The sequence below is a fragment of the Trichechus manatus genome, unplaced genomic scaffold, assembly GCF_000243295.1.
Source record: "Trichechus manatus latirostris isolate Lorelei unplaced genomic scaffold, TriManLat1.0 scaffold00033, whole genome shotgun sequence".
NCBI lineage: Eukaryota > Metazoa > Chordata > Mammalia > Sirenia > Trichechidae > Trichechus > Trichechus manatus.
In genome coordinates this window covers 13,520,172-13,546,778 of record NW_004443969.1, presented here as the reverse complement: position 1 = coordinate 13,546,778, position 26,607 = coordinate 13,520,172, and positions in this window count along the sequence as shown.

Sequence of the window (26,607 nt, the reverse complement as noted above, 5' to 3'; positions counted from 1 at the left end):
TTTTTTTTTTTTTTGTAATTAATGAATGATCCACAGAGGAGACACTTCACCTACTAATTACTGAGGTGGAACTAACCCCACCCCTCCAAAAAAAAAAAAAAAACCCACAGTCATCGGGTAGATTTCGACTCATAGTGACCTGATGGGATAGAGTAGAACTGCCCCATACGTTTCCAAGGCAGTAAATCTTTATGGAAGTGGACTTCCACATCTTTCCCCGGTGAAACAAATGGTGGGTTCAAACCACTGAATTTTGGTTAGCAGGTGAGCACTTTAACCACTGTACCGCCAGGGGTCCTTACCCCCTTTAATCCAAAGACGAACAGCAAAAGTTCATATACAAACACATGTACACGACCACCTAAAAGCCACCATTAATTGAGCCTTTACCATAAGCTGTGCACTGTACTAAGCGCTTTTTGAAAATTATCTCATTTAATCCATACAGTAATCCTGCAAAGTGGGCATTATTATCCTGTTATGGATTGAATTGTGTTCCCCAAGAAGATATACTAAAGTCTTAACTCCCAGTACCTGTGAACATGACTTTGCTTGGAAATAGGATCTTTGAAGATTTTATCAGTTAGGTTAACATGACACTCCATAATGCTGGAGCAAGGTCCTAATCCTATATGACTGGTGTCTTCATAAAAGAGGAGGAGACATACAGAGACAGGGAGACAGAGGAACAGAGGAAGGATTCCATGTGGCACTGCAGCTTCAAGTCAAGAAATGCCTGGAACTACAAGAAGCTAGGAGAGAGTCACGGAAGAGTTTCTCTTTCAGAGCCCTCAGAAGGAATTACCATGACTGATAACCCAATTTGGACTTCCAGCCTCCAGAACTGTGAGATAATAAATTTCTGTTATTATAATCCACCCAGTTCATGGTATTTTGTTACGGCAGCCCGGGAAAACTAACACACATCCCTATTTCTGACTACAAGAAAACTATGACTCAGAGAATTCAGATAATTTGCCCAAATTCACCAGCAAAGCCAAGATCTAAACTAGTCTAGCCAAGCTCTGAGGTTGGGGTTCCCAACTGCCATTATTTCTTAAAGTAAGTCATGACTAGCTGAAGTGTTCAGGCACCACCATATATGGTGGTACAATGTGGGAAGTTTCTCTAGTCGAATAAGAGCCCAGGGTATTTCTATTAATGTTCTACCTGTTCTTGCCACTCCAATCCTAAATTGGGAACCCAAGAAACTGGGTGTAGGCTAGTGCCTAAGGGTTCAGAGAGAAAGAAGTTAGGATCCCCCAGCAATATACTACCATATAATCTACAAAGACAAGCAAGTCAGAGCATGAGAGTCTCTCCTGTCCACTTCCACCCACAAGGCACTGCAGACAGCCCTACCTCGAATTCAACCAAAGCCTGACCCTACTGTCTTTGACAATCACTTTAATCAGATTTTTACCTCACAGGAATATTGGGTTCAGGCAGGCCCAGTAGGATTGCTGCAGACTCTGCACTTTCTTCCTCTGTTGTTGTTAGCTGTCGTCAGGTCATCCTCCAACTCATGGCAACCCCATGCACAAAGACCCAATGCACAACGGAACAAAATGCTGCCCAGTCCTCTGCCACCCCCATGATCACTTGAGGATGGGATGTTATGATCCACAGGTTTCATTGGATAATTTTTGGAAGTAAATTTTTATGCCTTTCTTCCCAGTTCATTTTAGTCTGGAAGGTTCGCTAAAACATGTTCAGCATTACTGCAACGTGCAAGCCTCCAATGACAGACTGGTGGCAGCTGTGCATGAGGTGCGTTGGCCAGCATCAAACTCAGATTTCCAGCATGAAAGGTGAGAATTCTGCCACTGAACCACCAATGCCTCACACACCTGCCTCTAGAAGGCAGCCTTTATGGGGAAACAAATTAACCATCAAGCAACTATAATCAGTGACTTACCACAAAAGATTTGGGTCTCTTTCTTCCAGAATATTAATGTTTAGGCAAATGTAACATATTACATTACAGACAACCTAGAGAAATGTAAACACTGTCAGAATTAATTTTAATTTACTTTTTTTTTTAAAAAAAAGGTACAAATTTTGCCCCCTTTACTCCCCCAAAATAGTCATTCATTACCGGATTTTACAGCCACTTTAAAGTGTATTAGTTACTTTCCATTGTCTGCCCCATTTAGTACTCATGTGCTAGCAGTTTTCATGCCCCTTACATGTTATAAGAGCCTTACCCTAGTCAAACTGTGAAAGGGATATTTCTTCACCAACTACAAAAATATTTTCCTCTGTTTTTAGCTCTAGACAGCTGAACCAGAAAAATCAGCCTTAAGTGATGAAAGCGTGGTGTGCAAATCATCCCTCTGGGTGCCTGTGGAGACATTTCACATCCCTGGTAAATAACTCTTCAGGTTCCCTAGTCAGGACTTAACAACCGATGTCCCTTCCAGACAGGTAGGAACTGAGACGGTGGCAAAACAGCTGTGTGCAGAGTAGCTTCAAAAGGCAGGCAGACAACTAGACACATCTACCTCTAGGCATGTCCTCGACAATAGAAAGCCTACCAGACAGGAAACAGTTCTTGTCTGACTAGAAAATAAGCTGGGAGCCTCGGTTAGGAAACTTTCCAGTCAGGAAACTCTCTCAGCATGTCCTGGAAGGCAGGTCACTGGGAGCAGGCAGGGCCACTGGGCATGCAACTACTGAAGCCTACCCTGAGGCTCGTTTGACCATTTCAATGTAATGATGTTTCTAGAAGAAAAATACTTTCTTTTAATGAAGTACTGACTTAGACTCTGGGGAGATGCTGATCTATCTTCCTCTGAAAAGACAAAGGGAAGAGTGCAGGCATCTGTGTGTGTTGTGTGAGGTATAAAGTTAGCTGATTTATCTCTGTGCATGTGGTTGTAGAGTTTTATGTAGACGTGCAGTTGTATCACCTATGTGCAACCCAGTTAATGATTCTTATCATCTCATCTTGACTTCACTACCTATGATTTCAGGAGAATTTCTTTTTAAGTAGAACACAGCAGTCAAGTGTGAGAAAGAGAAACACATGGCCAGCAGGTTATCTAAAACAGCCACAACAATAACAACTTATATATATATATATATATATATATATATATATATTTCTGAATTTCCACAGGTGAAATGGATCAGCGATAACAGTGACTATGAGAGGCCCGAAATCTGCCTTGTAAACTCCACTCGGGACGCTCATTGGTTGGCTTTTTCTGTGACATCAACTTAGTAATTGAGAAGACTAAAATAAACGGACCACGAAAGAACTAATCAGATAATTGTGACTGACTTAACGTCCTATGAGATGGACACAATGAAGACTAAATCAATGGTTTGGTGCCATGTTGTTCTAAATCTCACACCTTTAAAACAAATTGAGAATGTAAATTTAGTTTCACTAAATAGTGTGTTTTATAAGAGTTTTTGGCTACCCAGATTTTTCTGAGGCCAATAGAATCCAAGGCCCCTAAATGGTAGCAATGCCCCAGATCTGGACGTATCTCCACCTCCATTGGAGGCAACAACATTTGCTAAGAGCTTGTTTATGACTATTAGGAGGTGACTTCTAGTAGAGAACAAGAACAAAAAAGGTCAGAGAAACCAGGGGCTACATGAACTTGGATAAAGGCCCTCAGCAGAGCTAGGAAGGCTTTCTCCTCACACCTGTGAGCAAGACACTTGCACACTCAGGAGAAAATCAAGTATGAGAAGAGAGAAGCATAAAGGGACCGAGGTAGACTGGAAATTTTCTCCCAGCCTAACTAAATAGCAACCTCTCCCAATGTATATAATAAAGTATTATGTGAGTAAACAATGTTATCACTCAAGGGAACCAGATCGTTTGGTGTGAAAATATGAGAAAATATCACAAAAAAAGTATATAGACCAGGCAACTAAAGGCTGGATTATAGAGAAAATAACATAGAAAAGGACACTGATTCAAAAGACACATCCAAAGGGCTGTACTAAACAGTTCCTATCACATACTGAGCACATCACTCCTTCATCCTTCCATCCAAGAAATGTTTATTGAGCATTACTGTCAGACACCATTCTCACTACTAGGAATACACAAAATACATGGTCTCAAGATACATATATTCTAGTGGAGGACACAGAGAAAAATCATATATATGAATATGTGATATAAGAGTAAATAATTATAGGACTTTTGAGGTAAAATGGCTCAGGATAAGTGTAGGACTAGAGTATGAATGGCTGACTGTGCTGAGGAGCAACTCTTTGACACAGGGGTTCAGGAAGGTCTTTCTGAATGAAATGATGAGCAAATCTATCAAATATCTGGAGAAAGATGGTCCCATGGAGCAAAAACAATGAGCACCAACCTCTGAGAGAGTGACACATTTAAGATGCTCAAGGACTGACGAGCAAACCAGGGTGAGCAAAGGGAGAGTGGTAGGAGTGGAAACTAGACAGATGGGCAGGGGCCACCCTAACTGGGGCTTCAGAGACTGTGCTAAGAGGTTTTGATTTGTGTGTGTGTGGTAAATATATATGTAACAAAACATTTGCCATTTCAACAATCTTCACATGTACAATTCCTTGGCATTAATTATGTTCATCATGTTGTTCAACCACCACAATTATCTGCTTTCAGATTTTTTCATCACCCTTAACAGAAGAAGCTCAGTGTCCTCTAAGCATTGTGTCTTCCTCGGATTTTTTTTTTTTTTTAAGTGTGTAAGGGTGTGAAGTAGGGGAGCAGGGAGTGGCATGATCTGATATTTGTTCTTAAAAGATTACTTCATCCCTTGTATGGAAAAAATGAAAACAGGAAAGCCAGTTAGGAGGCAATTGCATCAGCTCAGGGAGGAGATGATAGCAGATGAGAACAGAGGGATCGTGCAGGGGGTGATGAGGAGGAGTCAGATTTGGATTATTGCTTCAACTACTCAGGAGCTAGAAAAGCTGGCAGAACCATAACACTTCATATATTGCTCTACAAATGATCTCAACACAGGCCTTTAAATTCTGTTCTATTACTTTAGTGCTTTGATGTAGCTTTTAGCCTAGTGCTTGGTCCCCAAACTTGTCTGATGGTGAAAATCACGAGGAACTTGTTAAATACACTGGGCCCTCCTCTGGAGTGTCTGATTGTTTTGACTTTGTTGTGGCCCAGAAATCTATTTCACAAATATTCTAGGGGATTTTAACACTAGGCCAGTTAGGGAGCACTGACTTAATGACTGAACTGCTCCATTCTCCACATTGACATAAAGATAGCTTCATCTCTAATGAAAAATCTAGTCCTCATGACTAAGTGTATTGAGGGTATCACCAAAGTTATTGTTTCTAATTCTAGGTGCAGTTAAGAATCACACAATGGCATTGATACAAATGCATTTCGATCAATCAACCAGCGGTGGATGCTAGCGTCTCACCACTCCTATAAATTTCTTCTGTTCCTACTTGTTTTTGTACTGGTTCAGATTCTTATTATTTGTACTTATTTTCATTCTTTTTCCATTCTCTCAAGAACTCTGTTGCCAGATCAATTCCGTGGTGTCCTGCATTGAAAATGCTTCCCCTCTGCCTAGAAACTTTCGCTGGATCACATTTTCTATAAATTCCAAACACTTTGGTTTGGCATTCAAAACCTGCTATAAATGGGCTCTTGCATAACTTTGTAGTTTTCTCTGCTTCTATTCCCCTAAGAATCCTCTTGTTCTGACCTTTTTTGCCAACCATAACAACGAGTACCTCACATATTCTATTTTTTTGTCATGCCATCCTTTCCATCTTTCTAGAATCCTGCCTACTAAGAATTCACCCCTCCTTCAGGGTCAAGCTTGGGCCACTGTACACCATCAACCATCCCTAAACCCTTCCACCCCTGCGACTCCTCCTTTAACTCCACCTCCATGGAATGACTGTATAGGCCACTTCTATGACTTAAAATTTCTATATTGTGATGCTGCTTAATTTATATTCCTCATTGATAACAAGTTTTTTTTGTTTATTTGTTTGTTTCCAGCAGGGTCTTCCATATCTAATGCATATTTATTTGTATCAACCAATTTGCTTTAGACAGATGAGGCACTCATTGAGTTCTCTGCATTGTATCAAGAGTCAGAAGGCGCTATCTAAACCGAAGACCTAACATCTTTCAGTAGCCCTCCACCCATCCTCCTAAGCCTGACCTGTAAGGCACATCAGGACTTGAATTCTGCCTCCCTCTCCAGTTTTATCTCTTTCTACTCATCTGTTCCTACCTGATGGTCCAGCAAAATCAAACTACTTTTGCTTCCCAAACACACCAAATGGACTCTCTTATCCATGTCTCTACTTGTGCAGACTTTTTAAATGGAATTTCCTTTACTCTTTTTTATCCTGCAATCCCTTTTTTGGGGAGCCCTGGTGGCGCAGTGGTTAAGAGTTTGGCGGCTAACCTAAAGGTGGGCAGTTTGAATCTACCAGCTGCTCCTTGGAAACTTTATGGGACAGTTCTACTGTCTCCTATGGGGTCGCTATGAGTCAGAATTGACTCCACAGCAATGGGTTTTTGGATCCCTGGGTGGTACAAAGGTAAAAGCACTTGACTACTAACTGGAAGGTCGCCCATTCTAGTCCATCCAGAGGTGCAGCAGAAAAAAAGGCCCGATGATCTTCTTCTGAAAAATCAGCAATTGAAAACCCTATAGAGAACATTTCCACTCTGACACACACGGGGTAACCATGAGTCAGAATCTACTTGGGGCAACTGGTTTCACCAGCTTTTCATTCTACAGTGTTCAGTTCGGCAAACATTTACTCCAGTTGGCCTCCCTCTCCACCATCCCATCCCTCCTTAAAGGTCTCCCTCTTTCTCAAATATTTTAAGAAGAACCCAGGTACAGAAATCATTTCTTTATTAATTTCCCTCTCTATAAATTGTAAGTTTCTTAAAGGTAAGAAATCTGTCCTTTTTTTTTTCAGTGTTTTACAAAAACTTCACTCTCAATAAAATGAATATTTCACTGCATAAACATGTATGTAGTCAGTGAAATATATGAATACAAAAGAATAACCATATTAACAATGCTACCTGAGTTTGTTTACACCCTTGCTATTCCTCAAGCGATTCTGATGTGTAGTCAAGGTTGATATACATAGCCTTAGACCAAATATAATCGATACTAAGTAAAAATCAACTGAGTTCTCTGCCCTGGACAAAAGAGACCATCAATTCTAATAAAAACAAATAAATGCCCAAATCTTAAACTTTAGTCAAAACTAAAGTTAAGAATTGACGTGAATTTCTTAACAAACAAAGTTGTCTGGCTTGAATTGTCCCTAAGTTCTCCACACATCGATCTAACTCACTGAAAAATCAATCACATTTTCACTTCTTTTGGCCTCAGTAGGACACAGCTACACTGATGTTAGTCTCAGCTGATGGAGTGATAAAACCTCACCTTTATTCAATGTGAAGCAGCTGCCAAGAGAAACGGCCTTTGAGAGAGGTAATAAGTTCATGAGTATCACTTGTGCCATGCAAAACACTATTTGATTTTTCTGAAAGTTTAAACTGATAGGAAAGAACATATGAACTAAGGATCTACCTTGTGGGTGAAAAGTTTTGGTACAGGTTGATGGAGTCTACCATCAAGGTGATCCATTTCAGACATTACCTTTCTGTGACACAAGGGAATCAGCAAGCAAATGGAACAGAGGAAATTATGACCTGCTGGTCAGAATGGATTTGTAACACAAGAAGACCACACTAATATCCTCTATTCTCATCTTGGAGAATAAGACTTCAGGAAAATTAAAAAATTCCAAAGCAGAGCTTTTCTCTGTATAGGAACATACATTTTAAAGCTAAGCTATACTGGAAATTATTTATACAATTAGGAAAAAGCAATGTGGCTTAAAGACTATTAATATAATGATTGGTACACTATATATATATTTTTCAAATTATCAATAATTATCCAATAATTATTTTAAAAATATTATTAATTTCTCCCTTTCTTCCTATCCTATTTGATTCAAGAGTGTCTTGTTTCATTCTTCATAAAACCCCTGTATTGTACTCCAAAGAAAGTTCTCTCAGCCCTTGTCTGTCAAAGAGGTGGCATGTGCTCTGTTGAACAGAACTGCTACAGAAAGAAGGCAAGCAGGCAAGAATCATGAAGTCATTCTCTGTCTACACTCATCAAAATTTTACCTCTTTAATAAAAGATGGTGTTCACTTTACGGTGATATTCTATGTGAAATGGTGAATGAACCATTTATTTTACCTGTAAAAAATGTGGAATAAAAATAACAAAGTCCTCAATACATGCTGGGGTTGTTGTAAGTAATTCGTATATGTCTATTGATTTACTTTTTATAACAACCCTATAAGGTTGCTTTAAAATCCTATTTTATAGATGAGGAAAATGAGACACAGGAAAAAATCACAAAGCTGGTCACCCAACTAATAAGTAACACAGCCAGGATTTAAATTAAGGCAGTCTGACTTTGTAGCCCTGATTTAACCTCTAAACTATATTATGCTAAATACCTTCAAGAGAAATTTCACTTAGGCAAAGTGAGGACTCAGAGACTCAGAAATAGCCTGGAGAAATTTCAAGCTTAGACAGTAATTTTTCTGCTATAATAGGCTAAATAAAATGGTATATGATTCTCTTTCTGGGTGAATTATAATGTAGTTCATCCTCTAGGCATTCCCTAAATTCCTATTGAAGGAATTTAGTCAACTCATGAGTGTAATGTATTTTTGTATTCATAATTGCTCCATTAATTTTCTCTCTAAAAACTATTGTACAAAGTCAAAAATCGCTCCCCAGACTTTGCATACATTTTCCTATAAAAATATACCTTGGTGATTAGACATGGAAGTATGGAATGTGTCTTAGTTATCTGGTGATGCTATAACAGAAATAACACAAGTTAGTGGCTTTAACAAACAAATTTATTTTCTCACAGTTTAGGAGGGCAGAGGTCCGAATTCAGGGCTCTGGCTCTAGGAGAAGGCTTTCTCTCTTTGTTGGCTCTGGGGGAAGGTCTTTGTCTTTTCAGTTTCTGTTCCTTGGCCCCTTGGTGATCTTTATGTGGCATGGCATCTATCTTCCCCCATCTCTGCTTGCTTGCTTGCTTGTTTAATCTCTTTTATATCTCAAAAGAGATTGATTTAAGATGCACCCTACACTTATACTATCTCATGAACATAACAAAGAAAATCCTTTCCCAAATCAGATTATAACCACAGGTACAAAAACCCGTTGCTGTCGAGCTGATTCCGACTCATAGCGACCCTATAGGACAGAGTAGAACTGCCCCATAGGGTTTCCAAGGAGCAGATGGTGGATTCGAACTGCCGACCTTTTTGGTTAGCAGCTGAGCTCTTAACCACTGCACCCTCAGGGCTCCAACCACAGGTATAGGGGTTAGGATTTACAACACATTTTGGGGGGACAGAATTCAATCCATAACATTCCACCTTCTGATGCCCCAAAATTCATGTCGCTTTCACATGCAAAACACGTTCACCCTATGACATCATCCCAAAAGTCTTAAATCAACTCTAAGTCCAAAATCTCATCTTCTGAATCATCTGAATCAAATATGGGTGAGAATTCCATCCTGGGGCAAAGTTTCTCTTCACCTGTGAACCTGCGAAATCTAGAATACAAGTTATCTGCTTCTAAAGTACAATGGAGGAACAAGCACAAGGCAGACATTTCCATTACAAATGGGAAAAATTGAAGGAAAGAAGGGATAATGCGCACAAAACAAGTCCAAAACCCAGCAGAACAAATTACATTTACTCTCAAGGCTTGAAAATAATCCTCTGTTCTCTGAGACCATCTGGGCAATGGCTCCACCCTTCAGGCTCTGAGTTTTGGCCACTCCCTCTGGATTCTGGGTGGAGCCCCTCAGTCCTGGGCTTTAGCTCTGCCTCCTAGGCTCACTGATATGGTAAGTCAGCTCCCTGGCTTTGGGTGGCCCCATTCTCCTAGTCCATCTGATTGGACCCCACTCCCTCAGCCCTGGCAGGCTCCATCCTCCTGCCTCTCGGGCATGGCAGCCTTGTCCCCACAGCTTTGGGCAGCGGCCCCATCCTCTCGGCCTTTGGGTACAGCAGCCCCACACTCCAGAACCAAGTTGGTAGAGAAATAACTCTGAAACCTAGGAAGTCATGACTCCACCCTTTGAAACCTACACAGCCCTGCTTCCTGAGCTCCTTCCAAGAGTTCTCTGATCTGCTCCAGGAATGGTCCTTTTCTTTTCTTGGAGGACCACAGACGTAGATTCTTTGGCCTATTTCCTGCCTGTGGAATTCCAAGAGGCAGACAGCTTACCTATCTCTGTCCCCTTCAGTCTAAGCTGGTAGGTTTTCTGTTGTGGTAGTTGGTTAGATCCATCAGTCATAGGCTTAATCTCTTTAACAAAAGACTGTGTAGCCACATCCTAGGTGAAAATTCTAGAACTTCTGTCCTGAGTTTGTACAATAGAATTATCCAAATTGTTAGATTCTGTTTTCATTTTGTACAGTTCATTTTTTAGTCCATATCTTTCCTCTCACATTTTACCATAAGCAGCAAGGAGAAACCATGTGACCCTTTTAAGATCTTGCTTAGAAGTCTCCTCAGTCTAATATCCAAGTTCATCACTTACAAATGCTACCTTCTACCAAACCTTTGAACATAATTCAGACAAATTCTTTGCCACTACATAAAAAGCATCACCCTTTCTACACTGTCCAATCACATGTTCATCATTTCCTTTTAAATCCTCACCAGAAGCACATTTAACGTCCACGTTTCTAGCAACATTCTGTTGACTGTGCCATATGTATTCTCTAAGATGACAGAGACTTTTTCTATGGCTCTCCTCACTTCCTTCTGAACCTTCATTAGACTTGTCTTTGACATCCATAATTCTACCAACAGTCTCTTCAAGGCAAGCTAGGCTTTTACTATTAGGCACCTTAAAAGTCTTCAGCCTCTACCCATTACCCAGTTCCAAAACCACTTCCACATTTTAGGTATTTGTTAGAGTAGTACCCCCATTTCTCAGTACCAAATTCTGCCTTAGTTATCTGGTGCTGCTATAACAGAAATACCACAAATGGGTGGCTTTAACAAACAGAAATTTATTTTCTCACAGTTTAGGAGGCTGGAAGTCCAAATCCAGAGCACTGGCTCTAGGTAAACGCTTTCTCTCTCTTTCAGTTCACAGGAAGTTCCTGGTCTCTTTAGCTTCTATTCCTTGGCTCCTCAGTGATCTTCAAGTGGCATGGCATCTATCCTCCCCCATCTATTTTTGCTCACTTACTTGTTTAATCTCTTTTATATCTTAAAAGGGATTCACTTAAGATACACCCTACACTAATACTATTTCGCGTAGTATTAGTGATTCCCAAATGTGATTGTAACCATAGGTATAGGGGTAAATGAGCCCTGGTGGCACAGTGGTTAAAGCACTTGGCTACCAACCAAGAAGTTGTCAGTTCAAACCTACCAGCTGCTCTGTGGGAGAAAAATGTGGTAGTCTGCTTCTGAAAAGATTTATAGCCTTGGAAACCCTATGGGGCAGTTCTACTCCATCTTATAGGGTTGCTATGAGTTGGAATCAACTCAGTGGCAGTGGGTTTGCTTTTTTTGTTTGTTTGTTTGGTTTGGTTTTCTTGGTTTATAGGGGTAAGTATTTACCTTGGAGGGTGACACAATTCAACCCATAACAGAGGATAAGTTTAAGTTTATCCTCACTGGTGCTAGAAAAACAATTCAAAGAGCATACCTTTGTACCAGGTCATGTAGAAATAACTGCATAAGATAAATGTATATAGCTATCTTAGGAGGGGCCAAAAGAAACAAGCAAAAACATCTCAATCAACAAGAGTTTGGTAACGTATGGGCCCAAGAGTAAATACACTAAAGGATTAAAAAAAAAAAAAAAAAAAAAACTCATTTCCATAGACTCAATTCCAACTCATAGCAAACCTATAGGACAGAGTAGAGCTGCCCCATAGGGTTTCCAAGGAGCGGCTGGTGGATTCAAAATGCCGACCTCTTGGTTAGCAGCCGAGCTTTTAACCACTGCACCAAAGGATAAGGCAGTACTAAAGGAGATTGTAGGCTATGGGGAGAAATTGGCATATGTGGAGGGACTAAACATCCTTCCTAGACTCATCTCTCATATCAGGGGAAGAAATCCAGCTATTGGGAAGGAATAATTGACGATGGAGTCATTTGATATCCAGTTAATAAAAGTAGACTTTGCTTTGTAATCCGTGGTCTGGAGGTCAGAAATCAGAGGGAGGCAGTTAAAGTAAGAAAAAAGAGGTGACTGTGAGGATCCCAAAACTTTACTCTATGAAATGACTATGTGGTTGATCCTATAGGTGAGGGCAGCGACACCCTATGCCTCATCTATCCTGAGACCAGAAGAACCAGATGGTGCCTGGCTACCACTACCGACCATTCTGATCAGGGCCACAACAGGTAGACCTAGATGGAATGGGAGAAAAATGCAGAACAGAACTGAAGTTCTTTAAAAGTCCAGAGTTACTGGACCAGTTGAGACTGGAGGACTCCCTGAGACTATCATCCTTTAAACCTTGAACCAAAACTATCCCCTGAGGTCATCTTTTAGTGAAATAACAGAGTGGCACACAAAATAAAGAATATTACCTGCAAGTATGGGGCTCCATTAAAAAACCATCTGTAGGAGACCAAAAGGTCAGTAATTACTTGAAAGTAAAGACAAGAAGACAAGAGGGGCAGTGAAACTAGAGTACTGGAAATGAAACAACCAGAATGCAGATAGTGAGAATATTGACACATTGTGAAAAATGTAACTAAAGTCACTGGACAGCTTGTGTAGAAATTGTAAAATAGGAACTTAATTTGCTGTGTAAACTTTCACTGAAAACACAATAAAATATTATTTTTTAAATGAAACTAAATTAGAATTTAATAACATTAAGATAGCTAGAAAATATAAAAGCATATGGAAAATCATCGACACTCTTTACGATAATTTACGAATCCAAGGAAAACAACAAAATTAAGAATTATTCCAAATTGAAGATAATGAAAACACAAAAGACAAAATGGATGAGATGGAGCTAAAACAATTCTTAGAATGAAATCTATAGCTTTAAATAAAGAAAAATAGAAAGAGTTAAAATCAATAATTTAAAATTTGCAACTTAAGAAGCCAGAAAAAATAAAGCCCAAAGTAAGTAATGAAAAAGAAATAACAAATGTGGTTGTTAGGTGCCATTGAGTCAACTCTGACTCATAGAGACCCCATGTGACAGAGTAGAACTGCCCCATAAGGTTTTCTAGGGTGTAATCTTTATGGGAGCACATCTCCAGGTCATCTCATGGAGCCGCTTGGTTGGTTCAAATTGCCAACCTTTCCATTAGCAGCTGAGCACTTAACCGTTGTGCCTGCGGGGTTCCTAAATAACAAATACATAAGCAGAAATTAAAATAACAGAGAAAAAGACAAATAAAGAGAAAATAAAAAAGCAAAATAAAAATTGATTTTTAAAGTATTTTAAAATTGGCATATATGTAGCTAAAAAGATAAAGGGGGGAAACAAGAAACAAAAATCTATATATCACCATATATGCTACAAACTTTAGAAAACAATTCGATATTACGAAAAACTTGATGCCAATAAATTTGAAACTTAGATGTAAAGGATAAACTCATTGTAAAGTACACTCTCCAAAACTGACATAAAAAGAAAAAAAACAGAGTAGCCACATATCATCTAATGAAATCAAAATAAAAACTTCCCCATAAAGAAATTTCAAGGTTTAGATAGCATCAATGATAAATTCCATCAAATATTTAAGAAATACATAATGCCAATCTTATACAAACTCTACAAGGAAAAAGAGCAGCAAGGAACACTTCCCAATTCATTTCATAACGCTAGAATAACCCTGACATCAAAACCAGACAAGGATATTATGAAAACAAATAATTACAGACCAACATAGCTCATTGAGCAAAAGCCTTTAAACATACTATTAAGAAATGAAATCCAGCGATATACAAAAGGGATAATACATTATGACCAAGTGGGGTTTATCCAAAGATACAAGGTTATTTTAATATTTAAAAATTAATCATTCTAATTATCTGCTTTAACCACAAATTAGAAAAAGCATGTTATTCAAATGCAGAAAAATATTTGACAATATTCAAAAAGCTATCATAATAAAATCTTTTATCAAATTAGGTGTGAGGAAATCTTTAATCTGTTAAAGGGCATCTATGAAAAATCTACAGCTAATATCATATTTAATGTTGAAACAATGAACTCTTTTTCCCTAGGATCCTGTGAAAAACACAAGAATGCCTGCTCTCACCATTTCTCTTCATCATTATACCAGGGCAATAAGGCAGGAAAAAAAAGGGTTGTGGGATAAATACTAGAAAGGAAGAAGTAAAGCATATTTTATTTCATATAATTTTAACACAAAAATCCTAAAATGTCTACCAAACGAATTATTAAAATCAATAAATGAAATTATAAAGGTCATGGGCTAAAAAATCCAAAATTCATTTTTATTTTTGTATACTACTAATGAAAAAATTGAAAGTGAAAAATTTTAAAATCTCATTTACATTTGCACAAAAAAACATAAAATAAGATTTACAATGTTGTTGTTGCTGTTGTTAGCTGTGTTCAAGTCAGTTCTGACTCATAGTGACCCTACGTACAACAGAACAAAACACTGCCCAGTCCTGTGCCATCCTCACAATCATATTTACATAATCTACAATAGCATCATATTATTATCACAATTTTATTAAAGATTATTTTAGTAAAAATCTGCAAGAACTTTAGACTAAAACTATAATAGTATTAAGAGAAATTAAAGAAGACCCAAATAATCAGATAGAAACTCTCAGTATTGTTAAGATTTTATTGGTCCCTTATGTGCAGCCACTGTTGAGAATTACTGCTATAAAAATCAGAATTTATAGAAACTTCTGAATTTAGAGACTATCTCAAGAATAGATTTGACAAACTGAACACTAATGACCAAAGACCAGACAAGTTGTGGGGTGACATTGAGGACACATGCATGAAGAAAGCAAAAGGTCATTAAAAAGACAGTAAAGAAAGAAAAGGCCAAAATAGATGTCAGAAGAGACTCCGAAACTTGCTCTTGAACATAGAGTAGCTAAAGTGAAAGAAAGAAATGATGAAGTAGAAGAACAGAACAGAAGATTTCAAACCACAGCTCAAGAAAACAAAGTAAAATACTACAATGAAATGTGCAGAGACCTGCAGTTAGAAAACCAAAAGAGAACACACTTGGCATTTCTCAAGCTGAAAGAATTGAAGAAAAATTCAAGCCTTGAGTTGCAATATTGAAGGATTCTATGGAGAGATTATTGAATGATGCAGGAACCATCCAAAAAATATGGAATGAATGCAGAGGCACTGCATCAAAAAGAATGGGTTGAAGTTCAACCATTCCAGGGAATAGAACATGATCAAGAATCAACGGTACTGAAAGAAGAAGTTCAAGGTGCACTGAAGGCCTTGGCAAAAAGCAAGATTCCAGGAATGGATGGAATACCAACTGAGATGTTCCAACAAACATAAACAGCACTGGAGGTGCTCACACATCTATGCCAAGAAATTTGGAAGACAGCAACCTGTCCAACCGACTGGAAGAGATCCATATACATGCCTATTCCAAAGAAAGGTGATCCAACAGAATGCAGAAATTATTAAACCAATATCATTAATATCACATGCAAGTAAAATTTTATTGAATATCATTCAAAAGCAGTTGCAGCAGCACATCGGGAGGAAACTGGCAGAAATTCAAGCCAGATTCAGAAGAGGACGTGGAACTAGGGATATTATTGCTGATGTTAGATGGATTTTAGCTGAAAGTAGAAAATACTAGAAAAATGTTTACCTGTGTTTTACTGACTATACAAAGCATTTGACTGTGTGGATCATAACAAATTATGGATAATATTGAGAAGAATGGGAATTCCAGAACACTTAATCGTGCTCCTGAGGAATCTGTACATAGATCAAGAGGCAGTCTTTCAAACAGAACAAAGGGATACTGCATGGTTTAAAATCAGGAAAGGAATGTGTCAAGGTTGTGTCCTTTCACCATACTTACTCAATCTGTATGCTGAGCAAATAATCTGAGAAGCTGGACCATCAGAAGAAGAATGCAGCATTAGGATTGGAGGAAGACTCATTAACAACCTGTCATATGCAGATGACACAATCGTGTTCGCTGAAAGTGAAGAAGATTTGAAGCACTTACAGGTAAATCTCAGAGCCTACAGCCTTAAGTATGGATTACACCTCAACATAAAGAAAACAAAAATCCCACAACTTGGCCAATAAGCAACATCATGATAAACGAAGAAAAGACTGACATTGTCAAGGATTTCGTTTTACTTGGATCCACAATCAACACCTACGGAAGCAGCAGTCAGGTAATCAAAAGATGCATTGCACTGGGCAAATCTGCTGCAAAAGACCTCTTTAAAGTGTTGAAAAGCAAAGATGTCACCTTGAAGACTAAGATGCACCTGACCCAAGCCATGGTTCTTTCAATTGCCTTGTACGCGTGCAAAAACTGGACAATTAATAAGGAAAACCGAAGAATTGATGCCTTTGAATTATGGTGTTGGCAAAGAATATTGAAGAACAAACAAACCTGTGTTGGAAGAAGTACAACCAGAACGCTCCTTAAAAGTGAGGATGGCGAGACTTCGCCTTAGTAGTTTCATCATATTATTAGGAGGGACCAGTCCTAGAGAAAGACATCATGCTTGGTAAAGTAAAAGCGCATCGAAAAAAGGAAGATCCATAACGAGATGATTGACACAGTGGCTGCAACAATGGGCTTAAGCATAATGATTGTGAGGATGGCACAGGACCAGGTATTGTTTCATTCTGTTGTACACAGGGTTACTATGAGTCAGAACCGACTCAACGGCATTTAACAACGTTGAAATCCACAAATTTCAGATCACATGGCATGGTAATATTCACTTAATACATAGTTACAGTGGGCCTACGGTGAGCCTAGCTCAATTCTGGGTGCTGGAGGATAACAACAAGCACAAGGAATATTTTCATGCTCTCACGAAGTTTACATTTTAGTGGCGGGAGATAGGCAATTTTTAAAAAAGGAAAATGTTTTCTAAGTCAGATGGTGATGAGGACAAGGGGGAACTCAAGCAGGGCAGGAGTTAGGGAGGGGTGCTGGGTAGTTGTCTGTAGTGGTGTAGTGGCAGAATGTCATACAGAGAAGGTGACACTTGAACAAAGACTGAAGGAGGTAAGGAATTGAATCTTGTGATTCTCTGGAGGAAGAGCATTCCTGCTGGTGAGAAGACAGGATCACGCCTGGAATGTTCTGAAATATTCTAGAAACCCCTAGGAGATCAGAATGATTATCAGGGAGTGAGGTAGAGGGAGCATAATAGCAGATAAGATCCAAAGACTAATGAATACAAACTGAGAACAAAGGCTTTATTTCTGGGCATCCTTCTCCAAACCTTAGTAGCTCCCCATTGCTCCGTATGAAAAGTGGCACTGGACTACTAGCCGAAAGGTTGGCAGTTTGAACCCACCCAGAGGCACCTCAGAAGACAGACCTGGCAATCTGTTTCTGGAATGTCATAGCCTTGAAAATCCTATGGAGCAGTTCTACTCTGCACACATGTGGTCGCCATAAGTTGGAATTGATTCAACGGCAACTAGTTTGGTTTGGTTAAACTGAGAGGGGCTTGTGAATGAAGTGAAAATATATTTTCAGTGTGTAAACTTTTGTGATGGTGACCTCCTACGAGCTGGGCTTAACATTCTGCCTTACCTACTCCCGTGAGCCCAGGGTGCATTGTGAAATTAAGTCTTTTATATTCCCATTGTGAACCCAGGAAGTCTCTCCTACATGCCCGTGAAGCTGAAGAATGATGCCAGTTCCTTGTAAAATCCAAGCCTTCAAACCTGTTTGTTCAGGTTCAAATCCCTGCTGAGAATTTGCATTTCTAACAAGTTTCCAGGAAGTTATACAAAAGAATCACCTAGGGATCTTGTTAAAACGTAGATTCTGATTCAGTAGATATGGGGTGGAAATGCAAATTCTTAGCAGGGAACTTGTTAGAAATGCAAATTCTAAGCAGAGGTTCAAACCAGAACGAACTGGTTTGAAGCCCTGGTAAAATCACGGTACAATGTTCAAGTTGAAATTTTGCCAAAACACTTTTACAGCTCTATTCTAATTTTTCAGACATCCAGATTTTTTACATTAATTCCATTTTTGACACTATACTTCCTTTTTACTCAATAAATAATAAAGGTGCAAAGGATAAAAGAAGTAGTTAAACAATTTTAGTTAAGTTTCTTTGACTTTAGCATGACATTTCCCACATTCCCCACTTACAAATACACCTAACAAAATTTGAATAAGTAGAGAATTGAAATATATCATTTTGTGTATTGCTTAGTCTTTCTATTCTGTCTTTTAAAAATCCTCTATATGCTCAGCCATTCAGCATCATCCATGTTAGATTATAAATCCCTTCTAATCAGAGAGAGACTATGCTGTTCTAAATCTCTCTGTAGCAGCATTAGTTAGTGATCATAGTGATCAAAAGTTAACTCTATGTATACAGAAAACCGCGTCATTTCATCAGCTCAGTAGACCACACAGCCTTCCACAAATAGCTTTGAGCCCGAAGGCCAGTCTATCGGTTAATGCAAATAAGCATAGAAAATGTTTCTGCTTTGCCTCAGTAACCTCAATCCTATTTGAAACAGAGTTATGCATTATGGCATTACTAGGCAGACCCTTCAAGCAAGGCAAGGATCTGCATGCTGTTATAGAATGTTCAAATCGGCTTCTCTTTAAACAGAGGCAGGTTTGGGTTTGTTGATCAAATCAATTAGAATGTTTCTCCCCAGTTCACTTTCAGAATGGGAAATTGCCTTTCCAAAGCATTGAAGAATAACAAGGACCCCACACAAAAGGTCTAGAGCCCATACAACTGGGAAACCAAGCTGGAATCTATTTGTATAAAGGATATCTTCTTGTAGCTTGATCTATCTCTTTCTCTAATTTTTAATCAATTTTATTGGAGTCCCTGGTTGGTGCAAATGATTTATGTGCTTGCCGCTAACTGAGAGGGCAGATGTTCAAATTCACCCAGAGATGCCTCAGAAGAAAGGACTGGACATCTACTTTTGAAAAATCAGTCATTGAAAACCCTATGGAGGACAGTTCTACTCATCATGAGTCAGAATCAACTCAGTGGCAAATCGTTTACTAGAGCTTGCCAGGGCACCAATTCTCACAAATTGAGTTTGCATCTCTGTGAGTGGGACCCAGTCACGTGGGTATGATTTAAAAGTCCCTCATTTTGTCACATGTGCAGCCAAACTTGAGGACCATTGAATGACTAGTAATATCAATAATAAAAGAAAACAATTTTACCCTTGAAGTCAACAGGTCTCCCCATTCTAAGAATGCATTTAGTGTTTTACCCTGTGTACCTAGTAGCCCAACAGACTCATAAAGAGCTACTTTAGCCTTTCCCATTCAGGGCCTCACTATTATACAAGTTAGGGTTGGGGAGTTTTGCTACTTCAAGCTCCCTGTGGTGGCTGAGTAGGGCTGTTGTCTTGGCACGCTGTACTGATTGTAATACGAGGGAGAGTGTAAGGCAGAAAGGCTAGCAGAGAGGAGATTCCGACTTTCAGCTTAATGTACAAACCACGCCCATAAAACTAATGGCTCTTGCCTCCTCTTTTAAGAAACAGGGCAGCATAGGATGAACTGTTATTATATGATTTCAATGCCTAAAGTTAGGTAAATTGGGATTTATCCCACCATGCCACTTTTAGCTAAGGAAGAAAACATAAAGATGTCCAGTCCTCCCTCCTCTAACTCATCCCTTGAAGGAACTGAACCATTTGGATACCACATTTATTCTTTTCAGAGTGTTTTTCCCCACTTTTCTAGTTGTCAATCATTTTGGAATTTTTACTGGTAAAGTGGGTCTTTTGTGAGGGGGAAAAAAGCACAGTGGAAATCAACAACAACAAACTAAATAAGCAAACCATTTTATTTCATCAGAACTACGAGGATCTTTTTCATTGAAAGGTGCTTAAGAAAACGAAGAAAACAAATTCTACACACAGAAAGACTTGAAACCAGTACTTTTCAACCTAAGATGATGTTTTTAGATTTCTACCACATTTTGAAAGATAGTTTTGGTGACGGTTTGGTTAACAATGTCTTAAATGCTGTTATTTTCATAATAAAATAATTTACGTTTACAGTGTTTACTTTTCGAAGTAATTTATTTGCAGTGTAACATTTAATCATCAAATGTTTTATTTTTCTAGAAATACACTTACCTAAAACAATGAAACCTGTGAGAGCTGGAACTCGACGGGACTGTCTTGTTTTTCCAGGTCTCTCAAGTTTTCTGCCTTTGTTGGGGTGCACTCTTAACACTTTTCTATCGCTATCTATGGTGGCGGTGTTGTTAGGTGCTGCCGAGTCTGTTCCAGCTCATATCGACCCTATGTACAACAAAACAAAACACCGCCCAGTCCTGCACCATCCTCACAACTGTTGCTATGCTTGAGCCCACTGTTGCAGCTACTGTGTCACTCCATCTCATCAAGGGTCTTCCTCTCTTTCGCTGACCATATACTTTCCCAAGCATGATGTCCTTCTCCAGGGACTTGTCCCTCCTGATAACATGTCCAAAGTATGTGAGGAGCTTCTAAGGAGCATTCTGGCTGTACTTCTTCCAAGACAGATCTATTCGTTCTTCTGTCAGTCCATGCTATATTCAATATTCTTCATCAACACCATAATTCAAAGGCGTCAATTCTTCATCGGTGTTGTCCAGCTTTCACATGCATATGAGGCAATTGAAATTATCATGGCTTCGGTCAGGTGCGCTCAGTCCTCAAAGTGACATCTTCGCTTTTTAACACTTTAAAGAAGTCTTTTGCTGCAGATTTGCTCAATGCAATACGTCTTTTGATGTCCTGACTGCTGCTTCCACGGGTGTTGATTGTGGATCCAAGTAAAATGAAATCCTTGACAACTTCAATATTTTTTTCCCTTTATTATGGTTTTGCTTATTGGTCCAGTTGTGAGGATTTTTGTTTTCTTTATGTTGAGGTGCAATCCATACTGAAGGCTATAGTTTTTGATCTTCATCTGTAAGTGTTTCAAGCCTTCTTCACTTTCAGCAAGCAAGGTTGTGTCATTTGCATATTGTAGGTTGTTAATGAGTCTTCCTCCAATCCTCTTTCTTCTTCTTATAGTCCAGCTTCTTGGATTATTTGCTCAGTATACAGATGGAATAAGTATGGTGAAAGGATACAACACTGACACACACCTTTCCTGATTTTAAACTACACAGTATTCCCTTGTTCTGTTCAAACGACTGCCTCTTGGTCTATGTTCCTCATGAACACAGTTCAGGTTCCTCATGAACACAATTAAGTATTCTGGAATTCCTATGCTTTGAAATGTTATCCATTATTTGTTATGATTCACACAGTTGAATGTTTTTGCATAGTCAGTAAAACACAGGTAAACATCTTTCTGGTATTCTCTGCTTTCAGCCAAGATCCATCTGACATCAGCAGTGATATCCCTCATTCTATGTCCTGTTCTGAAACCGACTTGAATTTCTGGCGGTTTTCTGTTGATGTACTGCTACAACTGCTTTTGAATAATTTTTCCTGTGTGTGATATTAATGATATTGTTCAATAATTTCTGCATTCTGTTGGATCAATTTTCTTTGGAATGGGCACAAATATGGATCTCTTCCAGTCAGTTGGCCACCACAGTACGACTGAGATGATTGGTGGTTGCTATTAGTAGAAAATATTTGAGTTTTCCTTCTCTGATAAGTTTCCACCTTACACAGATTTTGGCTTTTGAAGCTTTTACTGTGTATCTATTTATAATCTTTCCATTCCCAGAAAATATAAATACAGGTATTATATTTCAGTTATTGTCTTTTTCAATTCTTTTATTCATTTAACTTTCTGTGTATTCTTTCACTTACTTTCTTTGGTATTTATATGATTCAGTACTTCAATTTTCCTTGTTTTTCATTTGTTTTTCCCCTCTCTTTCTTTGTCATTTTTGTTCTCTTTAACTGTTGCTTTCCCTCTCTTCCTTCTGATTTTTCTAAAATCTTGGTTAGCACTTACTTCCCCACATCTTTTGGTTAAATAGGTATGGTCTCTCCCACACCAGAAACAGTATATATTTAAGTATTGTTCATGGTATCACTATTTGTCTTTGTTCTATTTCCTGTAGCTTATTAAAAATATTTTAATCCCTAAATCCATTAATGTCTAACCTGTGAGTAAAGATCTTAGAGAAAATTTCTTGTGTAATACTTGTCTGCTTTCCCTTTTTAGATTCGATGTTTTTTATTTCATCCTTTTTTAAAGTATGGGTTTATAAGAACAGATTTACTGAAGAGGCAGGACAAATTCAAGAAAGAAAAACAGCATAAGAGGGGAATAATACATCTTCTCTGATAATTTAAACACAAAAACAGTAGGCTACAAAGAAATTCTGCAATGACCTTGCCTAGCTCCATTTCCTCCAGGGGTCAGTTCTGTGAGGATTTTGGTGATTAATTTTGTCCTGATGTTTCACAGGGTGATAAATTTCTTACTGAAACTCTGGCCCAGCTCTCTCTCATGTAAGTCAGTTCAAAGAAACTATATGCTCAGCTGATGGGGAGCCAGATGATACTATTGCATAAGTAAGTCATCACCAGAAATTGAAGATCCATTTTATTCTATTTAAACTTCCAGATCTCTGACATTCATTTTGGCCCATTCAATAAAGACTCTTTGCTATGGGCCAGACATAAGCAATACGTGACCTGATTTGTCCATGGGAGTGCCAAGACTAAGTCATTAGATCAGCCTGAGGCACAAGGGGAAAACGTCACATAACACAAAACAGAATCAACATTGAAAAGCCTAGCGAGAGAGGTATAAAAGAGAAAGTCAGCAGAGACTAGCATAGGCAAAAGCAAGATTTCCCTTCTTAGCCTATTTTTTTATTCTTTCTTTTTATATTGTTTCTGAAAATGTTATATATATGCATATGATTAAAAACATGATAATAAATCAATAACACAGAAGACTATATGGAGAAAATCAAGAATCCTTCCCACTGTCTTACCCTAACCACCACTGCCCCTGTGTACTTATATAAAAAAAACAAACCAAACTCATTCCGTTGAGTCAATTCCAGCTTATAGAGACACTACAGAACAAAGTAGAACTGGCCCAAGGGTTTCCAAGGAGTAGCTGGTGGATTCAAACTGCCAACCTTTTGGTTAGCAGCCAAGGTTTTAACCACTGTGCCACCAAGGCTTCTGTGTACTTATATAAACTAAACCAAACCCATTGCTGTCAAGTTGATTCTGACTCATAGTGACTCTATAGAACAGAGTAGAACTGCCCCATAGAGTTGCCAAGGAGTGCCTGGTGGATTCGAACTGCTGACCTTTTGGTTAGCAGCCATAGTACTTAACCACTAAGCCACCAGGGTTTCCGTGTACTCATATAGTGCTCACTAAATGCCAAACACTTACATCTACTAACTAATTGAATCTTTACCACAACCCTATGAGGCAAGAACTCCTTATTATCCTCATTTGAAAGACCAAGGATATTAAACAAACTCACATAGCTCATAAATGATAGAATGGGAAGCACTCCCAGGCAGGCTGAATCCGGAGTCTTTGTTCTTAACCACTGTGCAATCCTGTCTTCCAGTGTTACACTTCATTACATATATATTTCACACTCTCTAAAACTATACTAGCCAAAATTTCCAGTGAATGAAACTTCTATTTGTAGGACTTGTCTTCTTGAGGAATACATGTGTCAGCCAGTGTCCCAAGAACAGATGATGCATTCAGAATAGGAAAATTGATGACAGTATCATCTTGTAGGCATGCAAAAGTTAGACAATGAATAAGGAAAACCAAAGAATTGATGTCTTTGAATTATGGTGTTGGGGAAGAATATTGAACATACCATGGACTGCCAGAAGAATGAATAAATCTGTCTTGGAAGAAGTACAGCCAGAATGCTCCTTGGAAGCGAGGATGGTGAGACTTCATCTCACGTACTTTGGACATGTTATCAGGATGGCTCAGTCCCTGGAGAAGGACATCATGCTTGCTAAAGTAGAGGGTCAGTGAAAAAGAGGGAGACCCTCAACAAGATGGATTGATACAGTGACTGCAACAGTGGCTCAAACATAGCAACAGTTGTGAGGATGACGCAGGATAGGGCATTGTTTCGTTCTGTTGTACATAGGGTCACTATGAGTTGGAACCAAGTCAACAGCAACCTACAACAACAACATAGTTACAAAGAGGAACTTGAATGGTACAAGCAGTTTGCACTTGGCTGGTAACCAAAAGATTGGCAGTTTGAACCCACCAAAGCAATACTGCGAAAGAAAGTCTTAATGATCTGCTTCTGTAAAGATTACAGCCAAGAAAACCCTCTGGAGCAGTTCTACTCTGTAACACAAGGGGTCCCCATGAGTTGGGGGACGACTCAATGGCAGCTAACAACAACATAGTTACAAACAGACTGTTTGAAAAGTTGAAGGGAAGAGGAGCTACAAGCAGTGGTGTTGTAACTGGTGGCCTAGTAGCAGCTGAGTTGTTACTACCCAGTTGTTAGGAAGAGGGGAGACCAGTTACAGGAGTCAAGAGGGAGAGAGGGTCATAAAGTGAGCCAACTCAACCCAACTTAAAGTCAGACAGGCTGCAGGGATTCATTGACATGGCCCATAAAGATTAAACCAGCAAAATCTGGAGGAGGCGGGGCCAAGATGGCAGAGTAGTCAGATGCTTCTGGTGGACCCTCTTACAACAAAGACCAAAAAAACAAGTGATTCGATTACGTATGGCAATCTGAGAGCCCTGAACATCAAAGGCAGAGTTGAGGAACTGGAATGAGTGGCAGGGGAGGGAGAGACAGTTCGGAAGCAGCGAGGAGTTGCCAGACCTGACCTGGCAAGAGCCTGATCCCATCAGGCCTGATAAGCTCGTGGGTGAATGTGAGGCAGGCAAGCAGCTGTGTTTGGGAGGCGTGTTTTCTGCACCGGGAGAGACCCAGAACGAGACACTCTACACGGCCACCCAGACCCAGTGAGAAGCAGCCCTCTATGAAAGATAAGTACTTGCCTACAGCTTACACCATGGATCAAAAACACCCCCCTTAGGGAAAAACCTCTCTCCCATTTACCTCCCTACTCCCTTCTCTGCACTGAGTCCCAGACTGTCTTCAGCAATTGCTGAGTCCCCTGGGCCAGAAATAGGATCCGTCACATGTCCTGAGCCATTCTACCTGCCTTGGAGAGTGAACAAATTAACAAGCAGGGGAAAAAAATAAACTGCCGGCTCCCCTAAGCCAGGAACCCAGAGTAGACACAGCTGCTTTACCTAGGCACAGGCATAAAGGGTCCACAGACTTTGAGTGCTTTTCCACCTGCAGAGACTTCTGTGGGACCATCTCATCAGTATAGGCCCTCATTACCGCAGTACAACAGGGTATATACCAGAACTTTAACTTCAACTGTTTCAGCTGTGAAGTGGCAGGTTCTTGACATTTGACACTGCTCTGCACATTAAGCAGGGTCTTCACCTACCCAGATCAGGGGCCTGAGGACTGGTGCCTCCACCCACGCCACCTAGACACCTGTAAGAAGCGCCCATGAACAAGAGGTGCCCCCCAGTTCTTACAGCCAACATCATTAAGTGCTCAGAGTCCAGCTGCAAAACCCACCCACCTACATGCTATAAGCAACAGGGACATGCCTTCCTCCTGGACACTCTGGGGTGGCCGTCATCCCCATACTTTGCTCAGAGTGTGTCTCCCTGTTGCAGTCAGATGCCTGTGCCTACACCAATCATGCATGCCTGTCTAGGATTCTAAGTGAGAGCCTACACCACACACTTGGTGGCTATCTACCTGGGCACCTGAGCTGAATCCATACAGGAGGAGTGGGTGGACTCCTGAGCTCACATACCTAGTAACTGATCTAAACACCTGGTGACAGGACGTTAGAGCTTCAAAGGTGCCAATAATCAAACTAGCTCATACGGGCAGCCTATTTGGGCATATCAAAACAAAACAAGAAACTAGGAAACAGTAAGTAAACATAAAATAAATAAATATAGTAACTTATTGATGGATTGGAGACAACAGTCAATATCAAATCACATAAAGAGGCAATTCATGATGGCTGCAGCAAGCTCCCAAAATAAAGAATCTAGAAATTTTCCAGAGGAGGAAAATTTCTTGGATTACCAGAGGCAGAATGCAAAAGATTAATATACAGAACCCTTCAAGAAATTAGGAAATTTAAGCAAAATGCAGAACACACAATAGAGGAAATTAAAAAGATCAGAGAAGAGCATACTGACAAATATAACAGGGCTGCAAGAATCCGTAGAGAGATAGCAATCAGAAATCCAGAAGATTAACAATAAAATTTCAGAATTAGACAACTCAATAGAAAGTCATAGGAGCAGAATTGAGGCAATGGAAGTCA